The sequence below is a fragment of the Musca domestica genome, unplaced genomic scaffold (genome assembly GCF_030504385.1).
Source record: "Musca domestica strain aabys unplaced genomic scaffold, Musca_domestica.polishedcontigs.V.1.1 49, whole genome shotgun sequence".
NCBI classification, from domain to species: Eukaryota; Metazoa; Arthropoda; class Insecta; order Diptera; family Muscidae; genus Musca; species Musca domestica.
In genome coordinates this window covers 2,983,029-2,990,253 of record NW_026712344.1, presented here as the reverse complement: position 1 = coordinate 2,990,253, position 7,225 = coordinate 2,983,029, and positions in this window count along the sequence as shown.

Genomic DNA, 7,225 nt, shown 5'->3' with positions numbered 1-7,225 from the left:
ACTGGAGTGTTTCGAACTTAATTTTACTTTAATTGTTTAAGAATAATTAAAAAAACTACCAAATCGATTGAGATTTTTACTTTAATTGTTTAAGAATAATTAAAAAACTACCAAATCGATTGAGATATCTTATATCAAAACTAGCGCCATCTTTATGTGTATTTTAGGGTTGACAATTCATTTGCTGTTTTACTAGTCGTCGGTAGATGGCAGTACACCACGTTGACTTGCATTTGTATATCCTGAACATATATAGTATAGAGGGTATATTAATTATACCCTACAACACTATGTGTTGGGGGTATTATAAGTTTGATTGGGCCAAAAATTATGTAACACCACGAAATATTGATTTCCCACACAGGAAAGTATATATGGGTCTTCCTATCTCGCCGAACTGAGTCGATGTAGCTATGTATGTCCGTCTGTCCATGTTAATTTGTAATCAAGCTACAGGTCGCAATTATGAACCGATCCTCACGAAATTGAAAATGGAGGTGGGGTTATGGTCAGAATAGAACCCTATTGTTTTTGGAGACGGATGCACAATATTTAGGGGTTGAAGTGGACCAAAAACAGAATAATTTCCTGATTTTGCAGTTGCTCTATAGGCCACAAATATGAAGCAATCGACGCGAAAATTTACATGGAGTTAGAGTTTAGGAGTGGGCAGAAACCTACCAATCGGCCATCGGCCAACAATTAGCGGGTTAAAAAGACCCCAACTTTTATGTAAGAAAATATGAAAATTTCCACTAAACCGCGAATATTTTCAATCCCAGCCAAATCACAAATACATTAAAAGATCACTTCTAAATTAAAAGATTACTTCAGTGATGCTAATAGCCAAGAAATCGGAAATATAGCAATATAGGTACAACATATATGTAAAAGAATTTATCATATTTATACTGCTTATAAATCAAGAACCGCTGAGCCGATTTTCACAATACCCATCAATTCGGAATAGTCTCTTGTCAGAAAACGATAATATCTAAGAAAATCGCAGGAAAATATATCAATTAAAAAAGGGAATATCTTTTGTCGATTTTTTTTTTCAATTTTTGTCATATTTTTTATCGCATGCGATTTTTTCAATTCGACTACAATTTTGAATTGTAAATTTTTTAAATTTTTACACCCCCCAACACTACGTTTTGAGGTTATGATATACATATCGCAATTATCGTCCGATCCTTATGAAATTTTGCATGGGGGTACGGTTAGGGTCAGAATTAAAGCCTATTGTTCTTAAGATGTACATTTTGAGGTGCAAATGGACTAAAAAATTTAATTTTTTCTAATTTTGTAGTCGCTCTATAGGCCACAATTGAAAACTAATCGACACGGAATTTCGCATCGGAATAACTCTCTTCCGACAGGGAAGAAGTCTAGAATTTTGGATGACTGCAAAATGGACCACAACTTTCGCGTGAAATTGTACGGAGTGCGTAAATATTTGTTAAATTCTACGGGTCAAAAAACTAAGGGTAACCTCTGTAGTGTTGTAGGGTATCACATGGTCGGCCCGCGCGACTATAGCCTTTGCTTACTTGTTTTGTATTTCCGTTTGTAATACCTCGACATATACATTTTAGACCCCACAAAGTATACATATTCTTGATGAGCATAAAATGTCGATTTAGCGATGTCAGTCCGCCGTCTGTGGAAATCACTCTAGCTTTTGAACAAAATGAAGTAGGTTGATAAAATTTTATTCAAGTGTATATTTTGTCTGCAGGACTTTTGGTATTGAAAATGCGCCATGTAGGTCCACGTTTTGGTATAGCTCCCATGTAACGGTACCTCCTGATATTCGGTATTTTGATTGTTTTAGAGACATTATTTACCGGAATTGTTTAAAATTTGGTAGTTGAAGTTTGTAACGGATGCTGCAGCCTATGATAGAAAATTGTCTGTGCAAGTCCACGTTTTCATATAGCCACCATATATCGGCACCTCCCGATATTCGGTACTTTTTGAAGTTCGTAATGGATACTACAGCCTATGACAGAAATTTGTTTGTGCAGGTATAGCCCCCATATAATGGTACGTCCCTATTTTATTTTTCTGAAAATTTCCAAATTCGTTCTAAATGGTGGAGGGTATTCAAAACATATATATATATATATATATATATATATATATATATATATATATTCAATACACCGAAAATGGGGGGGGGTACCGTTGTATGGGGGATATACGATATCGTGGATCTATATAGACAATTCTCTGTGTGGGGGTGAAGTACTCATAAAGAACTCCTTGTGTACAATTTCAGATAATTCGATTGAAAAATGTGGTTACAATAATCAAAATACCGAATATCGGGGGGTACCGTTGTATGGGGGCTATACGATGTCGTGGACCGATATAACCCATCTTCGAACTTGACCTGCCTGCAGACAAAAGACAGATCTGTGCAAAATTTTAGCTTCCTATCTTAATTCGTTTTGACTGCAGCCTGATTACAACAGACTAACTGACGGAAAGGGCTAAATAGTCTTAGAATTTTACGCTGATCAAGAATATGTATACTTTGATGGGTCTAAAATTATTATTTCGTTGATTTACAAACGTAATGATGAACTTAATATACCCTCTATAATATGTATGGTGGAGGGTATAAAAAGTGAATATTGTTTGCTACATTTTTTCAATTTTTGCCACATTTTTTATCGCATGCGATTTTTTTGAATTCGACTTACAATTGAAACACTAAAGGTGACGGTATATAAGCAGCTTGGCATCCTCCATCCTTACATCCAATTACTATCAAAACAGAAGAAAAAGAACCAAACAGCTTATTGTATTGATTTTGAATAAACAATTGAAAACCGCGAAAATGAATGAAAGGTTAAAATTTCTTTTCAAAATCATGTTCTATATATCTCTAATTATACCATGATTGAATCCATGACCTATATAAGGTCGGCCAGAAGGCCCATCTGGCAACGAAGTTTGTTGTCACAAGACATATTGTGAATTGAAATTCAAAGAGAGCCAAATTAAAATAGTGCTGCAACTACTACTACATTTATTGTTAAATTGTTGTCAAAAATAGTATTCTTGGCTGACCTTATATAGGCCATAATTAAACCCTCTCTGCTTCTTCCCCTTTAAAATAAAAATGCAGTTTCTTCTTTCAATTTCTGAAAATACACATAACCATTTGTTTTGAGTCTTTATTAAATATTTATGTATATCATATACTATTTTTTTTTCGCTATGACATTCGTTTTAATTGTCTTTATAATTTATCTTTTTTTAGTTTGTTTGTTCTTTGCCTAAATTCTATTTACATAAATTATTAGAAAATAAGATCAACATTTTGAGCATTCTCGTTTTGTTGTTTTTCTTAACACTGAAAAAAAATAAATAACAATTATTTGTGAAATACTACACATATGCACATATATCTTAGGATTTTCTCTATAAATATATAATGTTGCAATAGGATACGAGAACCAGTCTCCTTTAGGTTTTTCGTATGAATATATAAATTTATGGTATTGGGATGTGCATTTATGAACATTGACGCAGACATATATAAATATAGAATGCATTTGCTATACACAGGACATGAATACATGCACGTACATATATTCGTAATGGGATAACGGAAAAGTAAATCATTATAAAATTTATTTTAATGGGAATATATGGAATTCAAATCGAAATGTACATTTATAAAATTTCTGCATTCAGTTTTGAATCGTTTATGGTATTTTTTTCTACTCAATACCAAAATAGTAAAGAGAATGTACTTTTTCAATATTATTTACAAGGTGAGATAAAGAAACTACAACAAACTTAAGACTGCTGTCATTTCTATGCCACTCGTACGACAGCTGTTAAAATTATTCCAGTGAGAGAACATTATATTGTTTACAAGCGTACATAAGCATTTTGGTGAGAATTTTCCAGAAAAATAATTATTCTTGATGGAATTCAAGCGTGTTTATGTTTGGCTGGAAAACCACAAGTGGCTATCGTTAGAGCACTCCAGCATTTAACTGTGAATAAATCTTTTGTGTCTCATACCATCGCCCGTTACCGTGATACTGGTAGAGTAGCCCGACGTCAAGGAAGTCGACGGAAGAAAACAGCTACATAAACAGAAATGGTTCGAACATTAAAGAAGCGACTTGATCGCAACCCGCTTCGCTGTGGCCGAAAAAAGGCTCGTGAGCTGGAAATATCGCAATATTTCATTCGGCAAATATTGAAAAATGAGTTCGGGGTAAGCCATTGAAATTTCAAAAACGAGCAAGAATTTACACCGCAACAGAAAGAAAATAGACTCAAAAGAGCTAAAGAGTTGCGTCGCTTGGCCGAAAGTAGTGAACTGCCGAATATGGGTTTCTCCGATGAGAAAACATTCGTTGTCCAGCAGATTGTCAACAAACAAAATGATCGTGTTTACTTGCCAAAGAGGTCAGCTGAAAATGTGCACCTTCGGTTGGCCACCAAAACTCAAGCGCCGGCCATGATGATGGCGTTGGGCCGCCATAACAGCCGATTATCGCTGTCTGCTCGTATTAATCGACCATGGCATCAGAATAAATGCCGAATATTATCGCGAAAATATTCTGGAGGGTGTATTAAGCCTTGGGCACACAAACATTTTGGCCGCAGACCTTGGACATTCTAACAGGACTCAGCACCATCGCACTCAGCACGCGCCACCCAAAAATGGTTACAAAATGAGGTTCCTCGCTTCATTTCCAGCATACAATGAACATCAAACTCTCCGGATACCAATCCGTTGGACTATTGTGTCTGGAGGTTGGCTCTAAAAAATACCAAAGTGTCTATCACCTGAAGCAACCACTTCGCCGAGAATGGGCCAAAATACCGCAGAGCAACATTCGGACAGCGTTCGACGGTTTCATTGGCCGTTTGAAGGCCATAATTCGTACCAAAGGTGACCAATTCGAACAAATCTAAACTTATTCTAAAATTTGATGCTATTTCCGATATTTTTTTGCTTTCATTTAATAAAATTAAAAAAAAATAAAATAAATAAAAAATATGGTGTTTGATTTTGTTGCAATTTTTTTTTATCTCAACCTGTAATGTCGGACCACAAGAAGATATCATTTCTTTAATCCTACCTATTGGTCACCAAGCCCTTTTCTGGGTTTCTTTTGCATTTGTCTACAAATGTTATTAGTTTATTCGAATACAGAAATGGATTCTAGTAAAAATTTTCTCAAAGTAGATCTTCTTATCTGAAATAACTAAAACTCTTCTTGTGTAGAAGACCAATACGTTTTCCTTTAAAGAAGATATTATTTAAAGAATTTAAACTGGCATTGAGTACTTATTGCAGAATAATACATGTGTATGTAACAATAATTTTGAAATGTATAGGTGTAAATGTATGCTCGTATATTTATTATGGGACGGACATTCTTTTTAAATAAATATATATTTTTTAATTTATACCACTTTCAATTAGTTTTTTTTTTTCGTTGTTACAATATCTAGTATAGGGAGACGATTTTAAGATTTTTGATTTCTGAACATAATTTTCAAAATATTTCAAATTTATGATTTAAAGTCAATGTAATTAAAAAAAAACGCTTCAATTTAACAATAAAAAATGATAATTTTAACGTAAGTATTACATCTGTGCTTTTGATTTCCTTTTTATTAACAATTACATACATACAGATAAACATTTATATTTATTGTAAATATTCTTAAATCTAAGGATTTAAAAGTTTTTATTCTATTATTCTTTGGTATTATTTTTAAAGCATTCCATTTTTCAGGTTTTAATTAATGGATTTCTATTTTTGTTTTGTTTTTGCAAGAAAATTATTTGTTTTCATATTTTCATAAGATTCAACGTTTTACTTAAAAGAAAGCTAATTAAAAATGATAAAAAAAAACAAATATAAAAGGTCTGTCGGGATTTGTGAATTTTGATAAAAATACCAGTTAATTGAAATGTATAAATAATAAGCGTCAATTCTTACAAATTTTGAAGAATAAAAATTTAGTTACATTTTTATATAAAGTAGGGTAAGTGCGCCTAAGGTCGGCATGTCCCAGTAGTCGGCAGTTTTGAAATTTAAACATAAATAAGTAAGAATAGAAATGACCAAATAATGAAATAATTGCAAAAAAAACGTCATCAGTGTTCTCTGCTCTCTTTCTTTTAAAAAAAACAACAATGAGCTCCGATCATTTATTACGAGAGAATAACGGTTTTCGTCAGTGAGTGTCTTCCAACGCGTGCCATAGTGCTTGTTTCTAAAGAAAAAATTAGTGGTGGTGTCAAATTAATAATCGATTTAAGTAAATTAAATTTAATTTAATACTTTTGGAATCAGAAATATTTTATTAAAGTCTAAAGATCATTTTATAACTTAAAAAATTTACAAATCAAGCATTTTTCTGTTATATTATTTAATGCCGACATTAGGAACAGAAAAAATATAATTTTTGACCCATTTCACCAAACCTTGAAAAAACTATTAAAAAATTATCCAAAAACTACACAAATAAATAAATATTTTTGTGTCGGCAGTTGTTTTTATTTGTGCTTTTTGACCAATTTTCTAAATTAAGTGGGCTTTTTTAAATCAGCTATTTGACGTTTTAGATAGCGATGGCATTTTTGAAGAAAGAAAAGAGATCAATTCACAAATTCCAAATGTAAGAAAGGTACTTTTTTCTTTTTTATTTAATCTCATTTTTATTTTAATTGAAAATCCATACGTTACCGAAGGTAAGCATACTATTCATGATATTTATTTGGTTTGAATGATAATTAAATAAAACATAATTAAATAAATAATTAAATAAAACACTATTTAAAAACGAAATTAATTAATTGAACTGTGAATTAGTAATATAGCATTGTTTTATACTATTAGAAATAAAAAAAATATATAAAATTATATTTTTTTTTACTGAAATACTATATGCCGACTACTGGCAAAAAGACATGCCGAGCATTGGAAAATGGTGCCGACTACTGGCAAAAAAAACTACTATTTTAGTAAAATTGCAAATTTTGCCAATTTAATAAAAACAAATTCAATCGTTGTTTATTATTTCGAAAACTAAACAAAATTTGGAATCTGAACAACTTTATTTTTCTGCAATTGAACGATTTCACTCAGAATGTTGAAAGATTGAAACATTAAAAATTCTAAAAGTGCCGACTACTGGTACACTTAACCTATCTGAATTCAAACTTGTTCCA